Consider the following 22,597-nt stretch of genomic DNA (forward strand, 5'->3'; position numbering starts at 1 on the left):
AACTATCCCTAAACACTAACATAGTATAAAGTCAAATTATTCCAACAACAATTCCTCTTCCATAGCCATTTTTTAGAATTGAATTCATCATGATAACTCAATATTCAACCATGGAAATCAAGAACAAAAGCATGGGTAAGCTAGGTATCAAGGAGAATTAAAGAAATTTTAACTTACCTAGCTTGTTTCCTTGATTTCTTCACTTTTTCTTTGAATTTCCACCTAGGTTTTCTTGTTTTTCCCTTTGTTCTTCCTTTTTTTCTTGTTGCTGGTTGTCTAGGCCGAATATGGTGAGAGAATTGGGGATTTAATGGGCTGATTTCTATAGAAAATAATAAAATAATCAAGCATGCCACGTGTCACATGCCTATTGGCCCAATTTTTAACTTTTTGACTTTTTCTTCTTAATTTTCCACCACAATTATTCTGGTATTTATCCAATCCTACCACATTTAAAATCCCTTGGTCTTGACAAGTGTTGGGGCAAAAAATTTACCGATTTGCCCCTGGGGTGAAAAAATTACGATTTTGCCCCTATACTCTGAAATGTACCAGAATCAAATTATTTCTACTTTTCAACCTCAAATAACACTAATATTGATCAATATTAATCAAATGGGGCTAAAAATCATTTTTTTTAAAATTCCTGTTTAGTCCTCTAGTGGCAAAATTACCATTTTGCCCTTGTACTCCAAAAATACCGAGAATCACAATTTTTCACTACTAAACATCATTTTATACTCCAATAATCATAATTATATTTCATATAATTATTCTTGGTCAAATGTGATCAAATCTTGGCTAGAAATCTCCATTTAATCATCAAATGGTAAAATGATCGTTTTGTCCCTAATCGGTCATTTTTTCTTATGGATTCCAAACTGGACCTTGAACTCCGAATCACTATTCTAAGCCATTCTGTGGGTTTCAAAATTTTCAATTTCCTCTTAAAATTTCTATTTGAACTAGTTCAAGGCTCGATTTAACTTAGTTGTACCACTCGGTACAATACCATCTTTTAATCGAGCTTGACAAGGTCTCACATTCTCCCCCACTAATAAAAATTCGATCCCCGAATTTAAACTCAATGTAGAGTGGGTTACCTTTACATATCGAAGAGGTGTGGATGCTTTCTCTGCATGTCATCCTCAGCTTCCCACGTTACCTCCTCGCTAGTGTGATTCCGCCACAACACTTTCACTGAGGCTACATCCTTTGAACGAAGCTTTTTAACTTGCCTATCAAGGATAGCTATCGGTTGTTCCTCATAGGTTAGATCATCTTGCAACTGAATAGCTATCGGTTGTTCCTCATAGGTTAGATCATCTTGCAACTGAATGGTTTCATACCATATTACATGTGATGGATTTGGATTGTACTTCCTAAGCATGGACACATGAAACACGGGATGGATATTCGAAAGGTCTGACGGTAATGCCAAACGATATGCCACTGCTCCAACCCTTTCTAAGATCTCGAAGGGTCCTATATATCGAGGACTTAACTTCCCTTTCTTGCCAAACCTCATTACCCCTTTAGTTGGTGAAACTTTCAAAAATACATGATCTCTTACTTGGGACTCCAAGTCTCTCCGTCGGTTATCAGCATATGACTTTTGTCTACTTTGTGCTGTTAACTTCCTCTGACGGATCATGCGTATTTTCTCAATGGCATCCTGCACCAACTCAGGCCCCAAAAGTTTCCTTTCTCCTACCTCTAGCCATCCAATGGGTGACCTACATCTCCGTCCATATAATGCCTCAAATGGTGCCATTTGGATGCTAGTTTGGAAACTGTTGTTGTAGGTAAATTCCACTAAGGGTAGATATTGCTCCCACCTTACACCAAGGTCTATCACACAAGCCCTCAACATATCCTCCAATGTTTTTATGGTCCGTTCAGACTGTCCATCAGTCTGAGGGTGGAAAGTTGTGCTGAAATCCAACTTAGTGCCCAATGCTTCTTGCAACTTTCCCCAAAACCTACTAGTAAACTGAGCTCCTCTGTCAAATACTATAGAAATGGGAATACCATGCAGTCGTACTATCTCGTCCATTAAAGCATCCCAAAGCTTTACATATCTTCTCCATCTTATCCAGGAAAACCTGGGGTTTCTATGATGCAGCAGACCCTGAAAATGATGGAGGCTTAAGCTTTAGGAAATCGGGAAGAGAAATCTCTAAGTGACCCCTCTCCACCTCCAGATATTGGCGATCGGCCTGTCCTTGGGAGCTAGGAGATTCTTGTACTGTAGGTCTCCCCTCTACTACCCTTTATATATCCTCCATATGGGTCGCCATCATCTCTACAACCTAGTTAACTCCCTGTAGGCCTACCGCCAAATCCTTAATAGTAATACCCCGAATTAGGTGTCTATCTACATCACTTGAGGACTGTCCCTCCTCTTGCCTACTCATAGGCGTATCCGACCTTATCGGCCTAGTGACCCTACCACGTCTACCTCGGCCTCTCCGGGTGGATGCCCGTGGTCTATCTGCCATCTCAATGGGAGCATCTTGCTCCCCTACTCGTCTTGAGACGGCTCGTGTCTTAGGCAGCATTCTTACCTAGATAGGAGCAAACACCTGTTGTTAAACACATATTATAATCATACTTAAGGCAAAAGGTGGTTTCTAAGATAGGGAATCTATGCGGCCATTTGGTTGTAAAATGTGTCGTGGTTCACACTTCACAACCGAAGTTCCCACATAGAAACCTGACACTCCGCTGGACCAACAAATGGAAGTCTTAGGACCTAGACAAACCTAGGGCTCTGATACCAACATTGTCACGACCCAAATTTCGGGCCATGACTAGCGCATGGGTCCAATGGACATAATCTACTACATCCAAGCAAGCCTATTATGTGATAGCCCGCAGCCTTGTTCGAAACAAATAAGACCTTATTGATCAAACGAATGATCGTTTGATGCGAATTGGCGTGCTAAAAAGCGACAAAGGATGAAAGGAACGTTCAAGAATAAAATGCTTCGCGCGTGCAGAAACAACAATTAAATAATAACATTTTCGTTTGAGATAAATTAGTAAGCTAAAGGATGATTCGGAAGTAAACCGAGATGTAATAATGCGTTTTGGGACCAAAGAAGGCAAGTGAAAATTTTTGAAATAAAATAATATTTTATTTAATAAAATAATATTTTATTTAATAAAATAATATTAAAATATTAATATTTTATATGTTATCAGAATTAGTCATGAAAAATGGAATATGACTAATTTAAGTGCGGGAGAATAAGTAAAGAAGAAATTTGAAGGAAAACGACGATAATTGTGACAGCGTGATTTTATTTAATCGAGCTAACGCGGGTAAGTAAATATTTATATATTATGGTGACACCGCGTTGAAATGCGATCTCGATATTTTGATTATACACGTGTAAGAAAAGGAAGATAGAAGAAAATTAGAATTTTTAAACTTGTCGAAATGATCGAATTTTAAGATACGAAAATTGGAAGATTGAGTACCAAATAAAATGAAGTTAAGGCATAATTTGTAAATTTTATTGTTTTGAAGAAATAAAAATAAAATGGATGATAAAATAATGAAGAAAAGATGTTGAAAAGTCAAACAATATTTTTATATGTACATGAGTGACCACATGAGTCAAGAATGGAAATGATGTGGTTTGGATGGGAATAAAGAAAAGTCAAAGTTATTTGGAATAATATTAAATTGGAACCAAGTGAGGTGAATGGCCGACCATACAAAAGAAAGGAAGAAAGACAAAAAAGTAAAGAAAACAAAAGAGAATAGTGTAAAAAGGAAGGTGGGGGCTGGCCATGTGAGGAAAGAAAAAAGAAGAGAGAAAAGTTAAGTCGGTTAGTGAAGAAGAAAAAGAGAAGAAAATTAAAGGAAGAAATAAATGAAGAGAAAAAGGGAGAAAAAGAACCGTGAGAAAGGAAGAGCAAAGAGAATGGTTTTGCTGCACTTTGAGGAAGGAAAAAGAGAGTTTTTGCTACAATTTTGAGAGGAAGAAGAAAGCTGAAAATTTTGAGGTACGAAAGTTGATTTGTTTTAAAGTTAATTGCTGGAATTTTTGAGGTTTCTATGGCTGATTTTGGTGTTGAAAATTCAAGGTTTTTGCTGCTAAAATTGTGTGAATTTGCAACTGGAAATTTTGGAGGTTTTGCTGCCATTAAAGGGTAGCAAAGTGCTGCCAATTTGTGCAGAAAAATTAGAGCTATTTGTTGCCAATTTGTGCAGAAAAATTGAAGCTGTTTGCTGCAAAAAAAATTAGAGCTGTTTGTGCAGAAAAATTAGAGCTGTTTGCTGCAGAAAAATTGGAGCTATTTGTGCAGAAAAATTAGAGTTGTATGCTGCAAAAAAATTAGAGATGTTTGTGCAGAAAAATTGGAGCTATTTGCTGCCAATTTGTGCAGAAAAATTGGACAACATTGTGCTGCCAATTTGAGGGAGAAAAAGCAGCTTGGTGTTGCCAAATTTTTGAGGAAAAGAGAGTTGAAAGTGCTGCCACCGGAGGAGAAAGAAAATGACCCAAGGAAGAGAGGAAGCCACGGTGGTGAAGAGAGGAAGACATGGTGGTTAAGGGAGTGACGGTGAAAGAGTGAAAAAAGAAAGAAAAAGAAAAGAAAAGAAGTAGAAAATCAAAATGGGCATGGCCCAAATAAAAACTAAAAATGGGCATGACCCAAATAGAAAATAAATCGGCATGACCCGATGGAAAATAAGTGAGCATGGCCCAATAGAAAATAAAAATAAATAGGTTTGGCCCAAATAGGAAAAATAAAGAAGCCCATGGAGAAGGCCCAATGGTAAGTTAATTTTATATTTTAAGATTTATGGGTAGTTTAATATTGTGCATATTTTGGATGAAAAATATGCAAGTTGCTTAAGGAATTTTTAATTAAGTAGCTACCCATATAAATGTGTGATTAAGTATACTAAGTTTAAATTGTTGCTAGGAAAGTTGTCGTGGAGGCGTGCCGAACGAAGTATTTGACCGACAAATAGGAATAATTATACGCGTACGAATCAATAGTGAAGTAATATTCCACTATTATGAGGTAAGTAGGGGTGTCAATTTTAAAGAATTCCGTATATATATACATGTACATATATTTTATGTGAAGTGTAAAATTTATGGAAAGCATGCGTTGATAGAATTTTAAGAAATTGTGGGTGTAAGTTATTTTTAGAAATCATTTGAAATATATATATATATATATATATATATATATATATATTAGATGTAAAGTGTTTTAAATCGGGAAACAAGCTTTTCGAAAAGATTTATATCAAAGGAAATTGTGTCTTATTGTTTGTGTGGTGTGCATTCATGAAATTTATTACATATTCACCATGCTATTTTGATACAAAATATCATGCAAATATTTACAATGAACATTTTATGAAAAGAGAGTTTTAACGTGATGTGGGGACCTATATTTTGAGAAAGATTTAAAATATCCCCTTGAAGATCAAATTTGAATTCTTTTAAAAGGTGATTTCATTTTAACCAAGAAATTCAAAAGTAATTGGAGATTGCTACTTGTTGTGTTATAAATTGTATTTTGAATCGAATGGCTTGCGACAATATTTGCATGAATGGTTGAATTGGTATTTGTGTTGAAATATATGAACTATGTATTTAGCCTTAAGAGGCTGGATTGTGAAATATTTGCCATGTCATGCTATTGCAAATTTTATTGTATAGTGGGTTTAGCTTGCTGCAGTGAGCAGATTCTGTGGACCAGCCTATTAGAGAGGTACGGAATCCGGTTATATATGTACCTCTATCGGAGAGGCGCGTAGGGTATCTCCTGAGGTATGGTTAGAGTTCACGTCACACCGAACCACCTCTTGATGATGAACTCCGCTAACGCCAAGGAACAGCTGTGTTTTCAAAATAAAAATATGATTTATGCGTACATTACTTTTTAACAGCCTTAGCGAATTCGGTTGGGATAGCCTCAAGCCTAGGTATCCCTGACAACCGAGTATGAGAATGATTTTGGCACAAGCCAAGTTTTTAAGAAAGTCATAAGCCATGTTGTTTATTTTTGACAAAAATGTAATGTTTTTATATGAGTTGAAATAAGTTTTAATATTATGAATTATATTTCTCTGCATGGTGAAAAAGGAATTAAACGGTTTTTCGCAGCTCCCCTATATATTTATCTGTGAAATAAATCTGCAATTCCTCGCATATAGGGCGAGTTATGGTTTGGGCATGATTTTAAATATTATTTGGTTTCGCGGGAGCTTGCTAAATTTTATTAATTTGATTCGAAAATGATTATTAATATATTTTGATGTGAAAAAATTTTATTACCTCGATTATTTATACTTTATAAGAAATTCTCAATTTTTATATAAGGCACAAATCCCCGTTTGAAACGAATTGTTTTTATAATCTGCATTTTTATATTAAACTGATCTGTCGTTTACTTGTTTCCCATCTACGCCCTACTCGCTGAGTCGATGATTATCACTGAGTCGATGAGACTCACACCCCTTTATTTCCCCTTTTGCATATAGGGATCAGCCTAGCATGTAGTCAGTGACGCATTCGGTCTACTGTGAATAGGTAAAGGCATCTCCTAGCATTTTATTCCGAGTCACTCCACTGTTAGAGGTCAAGTCGTAGCATTTTATTTATTAAGTTGTAAACAAATTCTAAATTTTTATATAAGCATTAATTTGGAGATTATAGATTTTAATACATATACTTACGAATAAAAAGGAAAAAGTTTGTATTGATTTTTATATTTATGGTTCAAGTTAGTATATGAAAGTATCAATATTATATGGTGATTGAATGTAATGGATTAACGAGCAAATTCTAGACAGGCTTGTTCGAGACTTGGCGGGTCTTTTTCGAAAGTCTTGGACGCCGGCAGCGACCGAGGAGAGGTCGTTGCAATAGTTGTATCAAAGCCCTAGGTTTAGTTGAGTCCTAGGATATTCTTGTGTCAAACAGCGGAGTAGTGAAGTCGATGTAGAGTCTTGTTTATAGTCAGTGACTGCAACACCGATTATAAGCAGGAGGTTGCGTAGACTCTTTATCTTAGAAAACCACCTTGTGTGATCATAAATGATGATTAAATAACAAGAATTGATTGTCGATGTCCGGGTTTGAGATGCCACCCGAGACACGAACTATTGTTGAAAATATTTTAAGTAAATGCTTCTAATGAAAGGGTGATATAATGAAATACCCCTCCGACTAAGAGTGGAGGAAAGTGAAGTTGGACTAATAAGTCCGTAATAACTCATTCATTTGGTGGAGTTAACCATTGAGTTATAACTGTCAATGGGAAGAAATTTAATGACTATGGATGGTATTTGAGGACAATATAAAGGAGAACCTAAAATAATGATAATAAGAGGTATATTTATCTAGAATAAATAATGATCATTGAGATTCACTCGAGGATTATAAATTTAAGTATTAAGGAGAAGTAAACTGATATTTGTGTGCACAAAGGTTAGTGCACTGTGTTAATTAAGTTGTTCTGCCTATATATATAAATGGTGCTAAACTTTTGAGATATTTTAAATGCGAATATGTAGTGTGTAGCAGCTTAAAGAGAGTTGGTTTTGAGTTTAATTAAGTAATGATGAGATCCCAAAGTTTGATGGAACTATGCTGGGTTGTAGTTTTTAGTGCATGAATTAGCTCAAGGTTGAGATTAGATATTGGCGATAATGTCGAGGGACATTTAAGTAAAATCTATATTAAGTTTTATAAATATCAAAGTTGATTGTGTAAACGTTAAAGGGAAAGTAATGGTATACAGGTGTAAAGTGATAACACAAGGATGATTGAAGGTAATCCCAATAATGAAATTGGTTAATAAGAATCCCCTTATGTAGAAATTGAAATTCAAAAATGCAAGAGGTGCATATGACTCCCATGAAACTAAATCTTAAGTGAGTAATTAATATCAAAATGAATAAAGATGTATCCGATGGAAGTACAAAAGGTAAATGAGAAATGAGAATGACTATTAGGAATTTTGATATTGTATAAAATCTAGTGATCTTATAAAGATGAACCTAAAGAGTCAATAAGATCATAAAGTATATGCGAATATAGGATTGCGATTAGATTAGCGATGGAAGAAATACAAATGTTGTTACAATCGCACCTAAGAAGTTTAAGGATAATTAATGTAATCATACCAAGTTAGTTCAATATGGTCCGGATTAATAAGCATATATTGAAATGTTAAGGTTATGAAAGGCTTTGGAGATCAACCTTTGATTATTTAAATTTTCAACGAGATTGTATTAAAGGAAGTGTTTAAGGGTTTTGAAAATGTATGGAAAGGTGTGAGAATACACTAATTTGACTATTTATAAAAGTTCGAACTTGGATGGTCATCAATGGCTGGTAAGTAACCAAACAATGTGTAAGTAAATGAATAAAGGGACATACGATTGGTAGGTAAGAGTGAAACTCTAATGATGAGATTGTGTTCACTGCTTTCAGCATTGAACTATAAGTTATGAACTTGTATCCACTCTGTGAACACCTTGATGATATAGTTCGAGAAATTTTTCACTATGAGAAACATTAAAGCTCAAGGAGCAAAAGGCTATATAGTCAAATTGGGATTCGTGACTAATATGTCACATAAGTATGAAGATGAATTGCAAACATATAAGGATGTTTGGAAATGGTGGTTTGAGGCAATGATTATCTCGCCGATATCTAGATATGATGAAGTTATGGTCTCGATATGCTTGTAAATACAAGACATAAATTGTGAAATATACCTTTTTTATCAGTTTTAATTTATTTAATTAATTATCAAGGTAAAGTGCCTAAAAAGGATAGGCAAATGATAAATTGTGTTATGAATATATAAAGAATAAGAGTGATATGGTTTGATTAAATGATATTACCCTTAACAAAGGAATAGAAATACGTTACAGGAATTATAAAGATCCATTTAGGAAGAGAAGATGATTTGAGATTTTGAATATTCATATACTAGCAAAGGTTTTGGTAATGAGACCGTGAGATTTGACATTTAGAGTAAATTGAGGAATTTCAAGTTAGATATGTTGTATGCGGTTGATGATGAACAAATTAGTTATTGATTAAAGAGATTGATTAAGATTATAAAGATATATATAAGAATATCATTAATTATTGAAATGTCTTGTGGTATAAGTTGAAATTTTCTAACGAGCACTCAATCATTAAAGTACTGGAGTTTTATTTTCAAGAATATAGTAACTAATGTTTATTAGATTTGAAACATCTCTAACGTTAAATATATCTGAAATAAATAAAACATGTCTTGATCTTTACATATTATGAAATGCTCGCATGGAAATGGTATGGAAGTGTGTAAACCGAAATAAAGATAGGTTGACAAATTAGACCTGTAGTCAATGGTTGGATAAATGTTCGAATGTCGAAAGGTTTGATAAAGGATCATGGTAGAGGAAATTGTAGATGGCTATGTAAACATGCATAACTGATGATTTAAGAATGATTTGATGGAAGTGATGTAGAAGAATTTTAGAATTTTGATTGTTCACCGTATGTTGGTTAAAATTCGAGGACGAATTTATTCTTAAGTGGGGGAGATTGTAATAGCCCACACCCTTGTTGGACACAAATAAGACCTTATTGATCAAACGAATGATCGTTTGATGCGAATTGACATGCTAAAGAGCGACAAAGGATGAAAGGAACGTTCAAGAATAAAATGCTTCGCGCGTGCAGAAACGACAATTAAATAATAATATTTTTGTTGGAGATGAATTAGTAAGCTAAAGGATGATTCAAAAGTAAACCGAGATGTAATAATGCGTTTTGGGACCAAAGAAGGCAAGTGAAAAATTTTTCAATAAAATAATATTAAAATATTAATATTTTATATGTTATCGAAATTAGTCATGAAAAATGGAATATGACTAATTTAAGTGCGGGAGAAGAAGTAAAAAAGAAATTTGAAGGAAAACGACGATAATTGTGACAGCGTGATTTTATTAAATCGAGCTAACGCGGGTAAGTAAATATTTAAATATTATGGTGACACCGCGTTAAAATGCGATCTCGATATTTTGATTATACACGTGTAAGAAAAGGAAGATAGAAGAAAATTAAAATTTTTAAACGTGTCGAAATGATCAAATTTTAAGATACGAAAATTGAAAGATTGAGTACCAAATAAAATGCAGTTAAGGCATAATATGTAAATTTTATTGTTTTGAAGAAATAAAAATAAAATGAAAGTAAAATGGATGATAAAATAATGAAGAAAAGATGTTGAAAAGTCAAACAATATTTTTATATGTACATGAGTGACCACATGAGTCAAGAATGGAAATGATGTGGTTTGGATGGGAATGAAGAAAAGTCAAAGTTATTTGGAATAATATTAAATTGGAACCAAGTGAAGTGAATGGCCGGCCATACAAAAGAAAGGAAGAAAGACAAAAAAGTAAAGAAAACAAAAGAGAAGAGTTTAGAAATGAAGGTGGGGGCCGACCATGTGAGGAAAGAAAAAGGAAGAGAGAAAAGTTAAGTCGGTTAGTGAAGAAGAAAAAGAGAAGAAAAATAAAGGAAGAAAGAAATGAAGAGAAAAAGGGAGAGAAAGAACCGTGAGAGAGCAAGAGCAAAGAGAATGGTTTTGCTGCACTTTGAGGAAGGAAAAAGAGAGTTTTTGTTGCAATTTTGGAGGAAGAAGAAAGTTGAAAATTTTGAGGTAGGAAAGCTTTTTTTTTTTAAGTTAATTGCTGGAATTTTTGAGGTTTCTATGGCTGATTTTGATGCTAAAAATTCAAGGTTTTTGTTGCTGAAATTGTGTGAATTTGCAGCTGAAAAGTTTTGAGGTTTTGCTGCCATTAAAGGGCAGCAAAGTGCTGCCAATTTGTGCAGAAAAATTGGAGCTATTTGCTGCCAATTTGTGCAGAAAAATTGGAGCTGTTTGCTGTAGAAAAATTGGAGCTGTTTGTGTAGAAAAACTGGAGCAGTTTACTACAGAAAAATTGGAGCTGTTTGTGCAGAAAAATTAGAGCTGTTTGCTGCAAAAAAATTGGTGCTGTTTGTGCAGAAAAATTAGAGCGGTTTGTTGTCAATTTGTGCAAAAAAATTGGACAGCATTGTGCTGCCAATTTGAGGGAGAAAAAGGAACTTGGTGTTGCCAAATTTTTGAGGAAAAGAGAGCTGAAAGTGATGCCACCGAAGGAGGAAGAAAACGACCCAAGGAAGAGAGGAAGCCACGGTGGTGAAGAAAGGAAGACATGGTGGTTAAGGGAATGACGGTGAAAGAGAGAAAAAAGAAAGAAAAAAAAAAGAAAAGAAAAGAAGTAGAAAATAAAAATGGGCATGGCCCAAATAGAAAATAAAAATTGGCATGACCCAACAGAAAATAAGTGGGCATGGCCCAATAGAAAATAAAAATAAATAGGTTTGGCCCAAATAGGAAAAATGGAGAAGCCCATAGAGAAGGCCCAATGGTAAGTTAATTTTATATTTTAAGATTTATGGGTAGTTTAGTATTGTGCATATTTTGGATGAAAAATATGCAAGTTGCTTAAGGAATTTTTAATTAAGCTGCTACCCATATAAATATGTGATTAAGTATACTAAGTTTAAATTGTTGCTAGGAAAGTTGTCGTCGAGGTATGCCAAACGAAGTATGTGACCTACAAATAGGAATAATTATACGCGTACAAATCAATAGTGAAGTAATATTTCACTATTATCAGGTGAGTAGGGGGTGTCAATTGTAAAGAATTTCGTATATATAAACATGTACATATATTTTACGTGAAGTGTAAAATTTATGGAAAGCATGCGTTGATAGAATTTTAAGGAATTGTGGGTGTAAGTTATTTTTAGAAATCATTTGAAATATATATATTAGACGTAAGCTGTTTTAAACCGGGAAACAAGCTTTTCGAAAAGATTTATATCAAAGGAAATTGTGCCTTATTGTTTGTGTGGTGTGCATTCATGAAATTTATTACATATTCACCATGCTATTTTGATACAAAATATCATGCAAATATTTACAATGAACATTTTACTAAAAGAGAGTTTTAATGTGATGTAGGGACCGATATTTTGAGAAAGATTTAAAATATCCCCTTGAAGATCAAATTTGAATTCTTTTAAAACGTGATTTCATTTTAACCAAGAAATTCAAAAGTAATTGGAGATTGCTACTTGTTGTGTTATAAATTGTATTTTGAATCGAATGGCTTGTGACAATATTTGCATGAATGGTTGAATTGGTATTTGTGTTGAAATATATGAACTGTGTATTTAGCCTTAAGAGGCTGGATTGTGAAATAATTGCCATGTCATGCTATTGCAAATTTTATTGTATGGTGGGTTTAGCTTGCTGCAGTGGGCGGATTCTGTGGACCAGCCTATTAGAGGGGCACGAAATCCAGTTATATATGTACCTTGGTCGGAGAGGCGCGTAGGGTATCTCCGGAGGTATGGTTAGAGTTCACGTCACGCCGAACCACCTCGTGATGATGAACTCCGCTAACGCCAAGGAACGGCTGTGTTTTCAAAATAAAAATATGATTTATGCGTACATTACTTTTTAACAGCCTTGGCGGATTCGGTTGGGATAACCCCAAGCCAAGGTATCCCTGACCGAGTATGAGAATGATTTTGGTACAAGTCAAGTTTTTAAGAAAGTCATAAGCCATGTTGTTTATTTTTGAAAAAAATGTAATGGTTTTATATGAGTTGAAATAAGCTTTAATATTATGAATTATATTTCTCTGCATGGTGAAAAAGGAATTAAACGGTTTTTCGTAGCTCGCCTATATGTTTATCTGTGAAATAAATCTGTAATTCCTCGCATATGGGGCGAGTTATGATTTGGGCATGATTTTAAATATTATTTGGTTTCGCGGGAGCTTGCTAAATTTTATTGATTTGATTTGAAAATGATTATTAATATATTTTGATGTGAAAAAATTTTATTACCTCGATTATTTATGCTTTATAAGAAATTTTCAATTTTTATATAAGGCACAAATCCCCGTTTGAAAAGAATTATTTTTATAATCTGCATTTTTATACTAAACTGATTTGCCATTTACTTGTTTCCCATTTGCGCCCTACTCGCTGAGTCGATGATTATCACTGAGTCGATGAGACTCACACCCCTTTATTTCCCCTTTTGCAGATAGGGATCAGCCTAGCATGTAGTTAGTGATGCATTTGGTCCACTATGAATAGGTAAAGGCATCTCCTAGCATTTTATTTCGAGTCACTCCGCTGTTAGAGGTCAAGTCGTAGCATTTTATTTATTAAGTTGTAAACAAATTCTAAATTTTTATATAAGCATTAATTTTGAGATTATAGATTTTAATACATATACTTACGAATAAAAAGGAAAAAGTTTGTATTGATTTTTATATTTATGGTTCAAGTTAGTATATGAAAGTATCAATATTATATGGTGATTGAATGTAGTGGATTAACAAGCAAATTCTAGACAGGCTTGTTCGAGACTTGGCGGGTCTTTTTCGGAAGTCTTGGATACCGGCAGCGACCAGGAAGAGGTCGTTGCATATTATTTGTCTTACTTATAATTCCATTTATTATCACTAAGTCATATTTCATAACTTTGAATCAAAATAGTGATATACATTGCCAACTCGTACTGGCATTACTAATTTAAAATTTACATTAAGTTCATTTATACATAACAAAATAATACTCGACTTTCAGCGGAGGGACTCGAATGAATATACAGCTATCGAATGTCGAGACACCTACCAAAAGATGGACACAGGTCTACAAGGACACCTCGTCCTAATTATCGGCTGCCTCGTGATCTGAAAACGTGAATTTGAAAATGGTACGTATAAACCCAGTGAGTGAACAAGGAAGGAAACAAGCAACAATTAGGGAGAATTTAAAATCATGATGCACTTGTTTCAAAACAATGCAATATAGTTCATTCCTATTTAAAACCCCTCCAAACCCGAGAGTTTCTCACTGCAGTGAGCATGAATTTCGCTATAGCGAAAACGGAGCAACAAGAGAAACATTTTTGCTCACTCAACCAAAAACCATCCTGCTAAACTAATAAAATCAACATAAAATTCATGAAAATTCTCAAAGTACAATGCGTCAAATTTCACGTACATTACAACCATAAATTATTGTCCATCAATTTGCTATAACACACACATTTACATATGTATATATACATATATATATATATATATATACGTATATACCGATCATCATCATCTCACCAACCCATCATCATCATCACCAGCTCATCATCATCATCACCAGCTCATGCGCACTCCCTACTCGCATATGGCTGGGTCATGACCGGGTTGTGCGCACTCCCTACTCGCACATAATTGGGTCATCACCGGGTTATGCGCACTCCCTACTCGCACATAACCGAGTCATCCTCAACTTATACTCACTCCCTACTCGCACATAACATAATTACACGACATTATATTCAAGCATATATGTATATCAACATAATGCAGCCACATAGAAATCCATAATAACCACATTTCATAACATAAACCTTTTCTCAAAAGCTTGTTCCCAAGGCATTCATTTTCATGAAAAATTGCATAAAATCATTCAAACATTTTGTTCAAAACAGTCATATTCTCAAAACAATTTTGATAAGCAGTCCACTCACAAGTGTCGAAAATCCAAATTCCGGGTGCACTCAGACTAATAGTCCTCAGGCGCAATTCCTTTGCCTTTTCAGACATCTCACTACCTTGACAAATAACAAAGTTGAGGAATTTACTATATTGTCCCTAAATTGATATAAACTAATTTAAATTACTAATGTTTGATATGTAAATACAAAAATACGTTCGATTACTGCTTAATCGCGGTATCGATTAAATTCGACCGATCACCCGATTAATTGGCGATTGTGTCCAAATCACCTCTAAATTAATTCATTTTTCCTCTAATACCTTAATTTACCACATACCATTTAAATAAAGCCAAATTCAGCATTAGAACCCTCATAGTTCCTTATAGAAAAATTCAGTCATTTGGTGCACTAGCACCGAAATTTTTTCTACATAACCGTTTCACCTTAATTCATCATTTTTCAAGCCATTTTCCTTGAAATAAAAACAATCTCCCATTGATATTCAGCCCTCATGGTTCGACCAACAAGGAACCCTAGAGAAATTGAATATTTCTTTTTTGTTTTTGTTCATAACCATGCTTAACTATCCCTAAACACTAACATAGTCTAAAATCAAATTATTCCATCAACAATTCCTCTTCCATACCCATTTTTCAGAATTGAATTCATCATGATAACTCAATATTCAACCATAGAAATCAAGAACAAAAGCATGGGTAAGCTAGGTATCAAGGAGAATTAAAGAAATTTTAACTTACCTAGCTTGTTTCCTTGATTTCTTCACTTTTTCTTTGAATTTCCACCTAGGTTTTCTTGCTTTTCCCTTTGTTCTTCCTTTTTCCTTGTTGCTGGTTGTCTAGGCCGAATATGGTGAGAGAATTGGGGATTTAATGGGCTGATTTCTATAGAAAATAATAAAATAATCAAGCATGCCACGTGTCACATGCTTATTGGCCTAATTTTTTAACTTTTTGACTTTTTCTTCTTAATTTTTCACCACAATTATTCTGGTATTTATCCAATCCTACCACATTTAAAATCCCTTGGTCTTGACAAGTGCTGGGGCGAAAAAGTTGCAAATTTGCCCCCGGGGTGAAAAAATTACAATTTTACCCCTATACTCTGAAATGTACTGGAATCGCATTATTTCTACTTTTTAACCTCAAATAACACTAATATTGATCAATATTAACCAAATGGGGCAAAAAATTATTTTTTTAAAAATTCTCGTTTAGTCCTCTAGTGGCAAAATTACCATTTTGCCCTTGTACTCCAAAAATACCGAGAATCACAATTTTTCACTGCTAAACATCATTTTATACTCCAATAATTATAATTATATTTCACATAATTATTCTTGGTCAAATGTGATCAAATCTTGGCTAGAAATCTCCATTTAATCATCAAATGGTAAAATGATCGTTTTGTCCCTAATCGGTCAATTTTCCTGATGGACTCCAAACTGGACCTTGAACTCCGAATCACTATTCTAAGCCATTCTGTGGGTTTCAAAATTTTCAATTTTCTCTTAAAATTTCTATTTGAACTAGTTCAAGGCTCGATTTAACTTAGTTGTGTTACTCGGTACAATACCGTCTTTTAATCGAGTTTAACAAGGTCTCACAATCACCTCTCCCATTTTATTTTCAACATTCATTTTAGGTATGTGACCCATTAGGCTTCTAACATGTTGGCAATGAACTTAATACATAAATCTTAAGTCAAACTTAGAATTAGATAAATTAAAACTACTTGAGATTTATCATTAATCAAGTCAACTACCTAGAGTTCATAGAATAAGATTGGGATCTAGCAATCCATCATGGCCACACAAATGTTAGAAGAGTCAAGATGGTTTGACTCAACCTTTCAATGTAATTCATTCCCTCATCATATATCCCAAAGATGATAAAAGCATGGTGTAGTGTCTATATTTATTGATCTCCATACTCGTTCTTGAAGTTTGAGCATTAGTTTTATTGAGACTTATGAAACTCCTTTCATAATCTCTAAGTCGACTTGGCTAAGGACTTCAATAAACTAATATCAACCAAGAACTGTTAGGATATGTCCCTTGAATCACTTGGGGTGATGATTCCTTTCTTGATCACTCATTTGCCTTCACATGTTTTATGCTATACCCAAAAGCATTATGTTTTGGCATCCTTGATTAGGTGCCTGTAATGATGAAATCAAAGCACAGCACTCCACACATAAGATAACCTGGTGACTCAAGTCTAGGGAGTATCTACTCAACTAACACATGACAAGTATTGCATAAACACTTGAGTGAAATACCAAATGCACTTCTCATGACGAGTCATGTTCAATGAACTTGCTCTTCTAGGCAAACACCAATATTCTAGTTCCAAAGATCTCTATACTTCAACCTATGAGATTGGGTACTTACTTCCCAAGTAAAGAACATAGAATTTACTAGTCTCTAGGTACATTGATGTCCAGTCTCAATAATACATCGACCAAGAATATTTAGAGATTATGCTTTAATGCATAAGGATCTCATAGCTATAACCCTTTACAATTCCGTTACAAGGCATATTAATCTCATGGACTTCATCCAATTAGACATATAACCCATTATAATTAATGTTTTATTGATGAAGGAAAACCTCTAATCATTCAACATGAATGATATTATTGTATGATTGAAATTAAGTCTTAACCAACCCCAATTGGCTGCAAAACTCATCTTAATAGAGAATCCTTGATTTGGAGATCAAGGTAGTAGATGTAGGTCAATAGGACCGTATCACTATAAACTTGTGTTTTGTCCACTTTTTTTTACTCTCTTTACTAGGTGATTTTTTGCCTTTACATGTTGTAAACTATTTTTTTCAAAATTTTTTGAAAGTTCTTCAACCTTAAAATTTTCCATCAAATTTCTTTAAAAGTGCTATTCACCCCCATCTAGCACTCATTAAGACCAACATATCACTCATTTGAAACTTCTTGGACTTGAATATTCTTTCATCATTCATCATCCTTGAAAAAGCTTTCATCTTTTGTACCTAAACAAAATTTTATAGAGGTTTAAAGTTCATATTCCCTAAGAAGCAGTTGTTGTTGGTTATACCTCTATGTCAAAGGTAGTGTTAAGGTTATACCTTCGAGCAAAAGGTAGAGAAGTTGTGCTTGATCCTTAAAAAACATTTGGTTGTAGAGGTTGTACTTAATCCTTAAAAGGCATTTGGCCATAAAAGTTGTGCTTAATCCTAAAAGGGCAGTGACTTTTGTATAAGTTGTGCTTGGTCCTTGGAAGACAATTTATAGTGGGTTCGAACTCCTTATGCTATCAAGGGAAAGGACATAGGCATAAAAGGCTGCACCTTTATAAAAACATAATTGAGTACTCTTTACTTTTTGGGTTTATTTTTCATTCAACTTATACTCTGCTTTCACTACTTTGCTCTTCATACTTTTGCTGTATTTAAAAAAAATTTAAAAAAAGGATGCTTATTTCATAACCAATTCAACCCCTTCTTGATTACTTCACTCTAAGCTTATTTATCTAACAATTTTGATCATATACTAATTTCTTGAATTTGTTTTGGTTTATGCAAAAAGGAGAAAGCATTCTAAAGTTAAAAAAAAAAAGGGACTAAAAGCCACAAACAGAAAGACAAAATTGTTACTTATGAATTTGGTTATTGGTCCATTGGATGAATTTATTATTGGTCAAATTATGAAATTAGTTCTTGTACTCTATTAAAATGGTGGATTTAGTCATAGACAATAATTTGTAAAAATTGAGTTCTTATATTTTCCAAAATTGACAATATCAATTCAATGTAGTAAAATTTTTTATTATTTATATTGATATGAGGTTTTGTTGTGTTGATATGACATTTTTTTGTTGATGTGACGTTAAATTTGAGAACATAGCAATGATGATGTGGCATTTGATAAATGATATAATAGTAGTGTCGATATGACGTGACCAGGTACTAATATGGATTTTATAAGTGTGAACATGAAATTATCTAATGTGAGATAATGGTCTTATATAGGATTAGAAATGAAGCAAATCAAAATTACGAATAAGTTTCTCGGATGTAGGGAAAAAAGTGTTGTGAGATAAAAATGAATTGAATTTTTGTATTCCATAATTTAAAGCAATGGAAAATGTGTTGTAAAATAGATAAAAAAAAATACTACATCATCATTATCAAATCATCATATTTAATACCACATTAGAAAGAAAATGTCATATTAGCGTAAATAACTGAAAATTTTTAATATTGCTAACAGTTAGAATAATATTGTCAATTTTAGAAAGTACAAAGATTCAAATTTTATAAATTATTATACAGGGACTAAATCCACTACTTTACCAATGTATAGGGACTATTTGTATAATTTTATCATTTTTTATTTATTGTAGAAAAGCATGTTTTAGGTTTAATTTTGAGTATTAATAGAACGGAATGTTTTAGAACTTGTACTTTGATTTTATGCATCGAATTACATGTTTAGGTTAATTGCTATGTTGGATAACATGATTAGGGTGATTACTTGCTAATGATTTAAATTATAACTTGTTTTTTACACTTGAATGACTTGAATTGTTAGATATTAGTAAAAATTAAGCTTCACGAATTAATGCTGCTCAAAACAACCAAAATGGGTCTTTGATCGTCCGTATTGGCCCAATATTCTAACAATCCAAGGCCCGTACTTGATTTAAATAAATGAATCTTTAAAATGGGCCTAGACTGGCATTCCTCACTCGGATGAAATGAAGTGCAAGACAATCCGTTATCGGCATGGGTCTTTTGGGCCTCACCAATCAACAACAAGCCACCACGTTAACCACAAAAAGTTCTTTAAAATATTTAGAAAGAAAGTTCGTTTTATTTTCCATGAACAGAACTTCTTCCAACTGGAGTTATCAACTTTCAATTTATCTTCGATCATGCACTTTGCATATTTTATTTAAATTACGTTTTAATTTCTTAATGAGATTTAACTTTTGAGTAATATACTTTAGTTAACATTTCATTTAATAATAAATATGTATAACCATGTGACCCAAACAACGATTGTAATGTATTTTAGAGTTGTACCTATTTGTAGATGGTAGACAAATAGTCTAAAATACATTCAATAATTGATCAGGCTGGAAATGGAAAGAGCTAAGTTGAAATCTATAGGTTTGGGGAAGCAACTACTATTAGAAATGTTATGTATTGAGGTTGATATATTAATTTTCTTATGTACCAAAAAGCGAGGAGAGAGGGGGGGAGATATATATACATATATAGAATTATGAGTTAAGTTTGTTTCTTGAGAATCTGTTCGAAACCAAATAGAAACGTCCACATGCTGCATGATAAAAATATTATCCCATTCAGAAGGTGTTATACTGATGAGCAAGGAAATCTCATTCCAAATCCAAAACATTATCAAAATGGAAATCCAACATATTCCATCTCGAGAGACAGGCCCCTGTCAGTTCCCTCTTGCTTTTTTATACATTTAGATTTATTTATTTGTTGCATTACATCTTGTTTTTTTTACTTCTTACGTGAAATGAAGGCTACAATGTATTGATTGCACATTCGTTCTTTTATAAAGCAAAGGACTTTTGATCTTTTGGATTTGATGCTTTGACTTTTGGACTTGCCCAGGCAAACTTCTCTTTTTGGATTTAAAGATAAGTCTCCCCACTCACATGGTTTGTTTCCTGAGCCATCACTGTTCAACTTTGGGGGAAATTTGAAAGGGTTGTGGATCAAAAGATGCCCAAAATTAAGGGGGGCCCAACATCCCTGGCCCCCCCGTAATTGATTCATTTTTATTATTATGACTTGGTATAGAAAGTTTACATAGAAAACCTAAAATAATAATAATAGTAAAAGAAAGAGAAAAGGAATAGCATAACAAATCCCTGGCCTTTTAGATCCTTCCCTGCAAAGCATGCGTCAATTCATGGAAACCTTTTTTGTTGTAAATAACACCTTTGTTACCTTTATTCTATCTAGTGTGTGACATGTTGCCACTCATAACTTCTTTTTGGTCACTTTTTGTTTGTTTTTCTCTCCCACAGTGTCTGTCAGCCATGCAAGGCATAGAAACTCGATGTTTCGAATCCCTTGGAAACCAAATAGGGGTGGTGACGTGCCTTCCACAGGCTCAAGATTACGGATACAAATTCCATGCACTCCCTGTTGAAGATATCCCACACTTTTTAGGTGTTTGTCTTTGGTGTGAGATGATCCACTACCATGTTTGAAGGTGATGGAGGCAGGCACAGGCACATGGAAACTAAAAGGGTCCTCTTCGCAGAAAAGAGTATACATCACAACCCAAAAAGAAAAAGGAGATGAAAAGAAAAGCAGCGGAAAGAGGGTCAAAAAAAGAACATATCCACGCTCCTTGTCTGAACAGTATGTGTACATGTATGTATGTATAATATGGAATTTTACTTTAACCCCTATATATCTTGTTTTTATTTTGTTTCTTCCCTTGACATTGAAAAGAATAGAGGAGAGATTAAATCTTGGAAGGTCATAGGAAAAAGAACAATTCCAAGCACAAGCTAGAAACAGAATCGACCCAAGATCATGCACGTCCTGTTTAAAGACCAACTTTTACTCGGAACTGACAAACTTTTGCTATGAATTCGCTGGAATTTTATATCCGTCACTATCTCATTTGGCTTTATGTCCATTATGGGGTGAAGCCATGTTCATTGTTTTAACTTGTTTGGTTTCTTTCTTTCCTGCAAGTGCAACTAGAATTCAAGTAGTATATATATATGTGCATCCGAAATTTCTTTGTTTCCGGATTCAGAAAAGTCTAGCTGGATGAAACTTCAAAGAAATTGCTTGTCAGTAACATTCTTGTATTGACAATATAATTCCTAGTTGCCATACGTTAAGGAAGCATCTAAAGCCTCTTTGCGTAAGTCTCTGGGCATGATCCAATGTCCTGACAGACTAGAAAGTAGAAAATGATATATTAACTGCTTGCTTCCTGACTTGTCAATGGGAGCCAAGAAGAATGTAGAACATTTTGTTAGGGAAATTAGGAAAGCGACCTAAAAAACTGTTCACCAAAATGGAAAAACGACTGCACGCTTTAGTCTTATGAAGGAAACCTGGATATAGCCTTTAAGCATACAATTTTTGTTAGGACCACATTGCCATATAAATTTGTTCTATTTATTTTATTTTATTTTTGTGTTGCAGTGACAAAATTAGGGCTTAATTTTCTTGGCACATTGCTGATAATAGAGAGTCAGATATATATAAATTTATGGGGGTTAGAAGCTAAAACTTTTTAGGTTTCTTTTCTTGAGTGCAAAGAAATATATATTGACCAAGTTGAAAAATTATCTTTTACAGATTTATACTGATGGTGAAATTTTTTAATTTTTTAAATGAATTTATAAAATTATAATATATGTCCATTAAGTTATAAATAAAAAACTAATAAATTATGTATAATTTCAAAATAGATACATGTCAATTTCGTAGTCATTTGTAAAATTTAAAAATTCACCGTAATACACATTTAATAAAAATAATCCATATATAAGAATCTTATACCGAAAGAAAACTATTGGAGGGAATTACGGAGTGCATACAGTAACGAACACATGACCCTTTTAATAATTTAGGCTTTTAAATATGAGATCTGGGCTTGCATATTAGTTTGTGCAACCCACAACGCTTTTCTCTTCAAAAACTATTAATTTGATTGGGTGCATATAATTAACACGTGGCTGGCCTCTTCAGTAAATTCCAAAAGGTTCAAATTTCCTCTCTCCCCTTGACCTTTAATTTGTAATCTTGATATATATATATATATACACGAGAAAAATGGATTAAGCGTACGTATGTAGAAATGGGAAAGATGTGCATATACAATAAACCATACCCAACAAACCCCATCTTCCTTCCTCTCTTATGTCTAGAAGAGATTGATAACATGGTGAACGACATATGTTTGT

The 22,597-nt window shown here is 33.7% G+C and overlaps 2 long non-coding RNA genes across 2 annotated transcripts; both read left to right on the plus strand.

Annotated features, from left to right (window-relative positions):
- Positions 1-3,796: 3,796 nt before the first annotated feature.
- LOC108661239 (uncharacterized) lies at positions 3,797-12,540 on the plus strand. Its single transcript, XR_016025160.1, has 3 exons — positions 3,797-4,017; positions 4,945-5,046; positions 12,351-12,540. It is a non-coding gene; the product is annotated as an uncharacterized LOC108661239 (long non-coding RNA).
- Positions 10,274-11,800, plus strand: LOC148763590 (uncharacterized). Its single transcript, XR_016025161.1, has 2 exons — positions 10,274-10,710; positions 10,823-11,800. It is a non-coding gene; the product is annotated as an uncharacterized LOC148763590 (long non-coding RNA).
- Positions 12,541-22,597: the final 10,057 nt, after the last annotated feature.

This window comes from Theobroma cacao, chromosome 3 (assembly GCF_053813885.1).
Source record: "Theobroma cacao isolate CCN51 chromosome 3, ASM5381388v1, whole genome shotgun sequence".
NCBI lineage: Eukaryota > Viridiplantae > Streptophyta > Magnoliopsida > Malvales > Malvaceae > Theobroma > Theobroma cacao.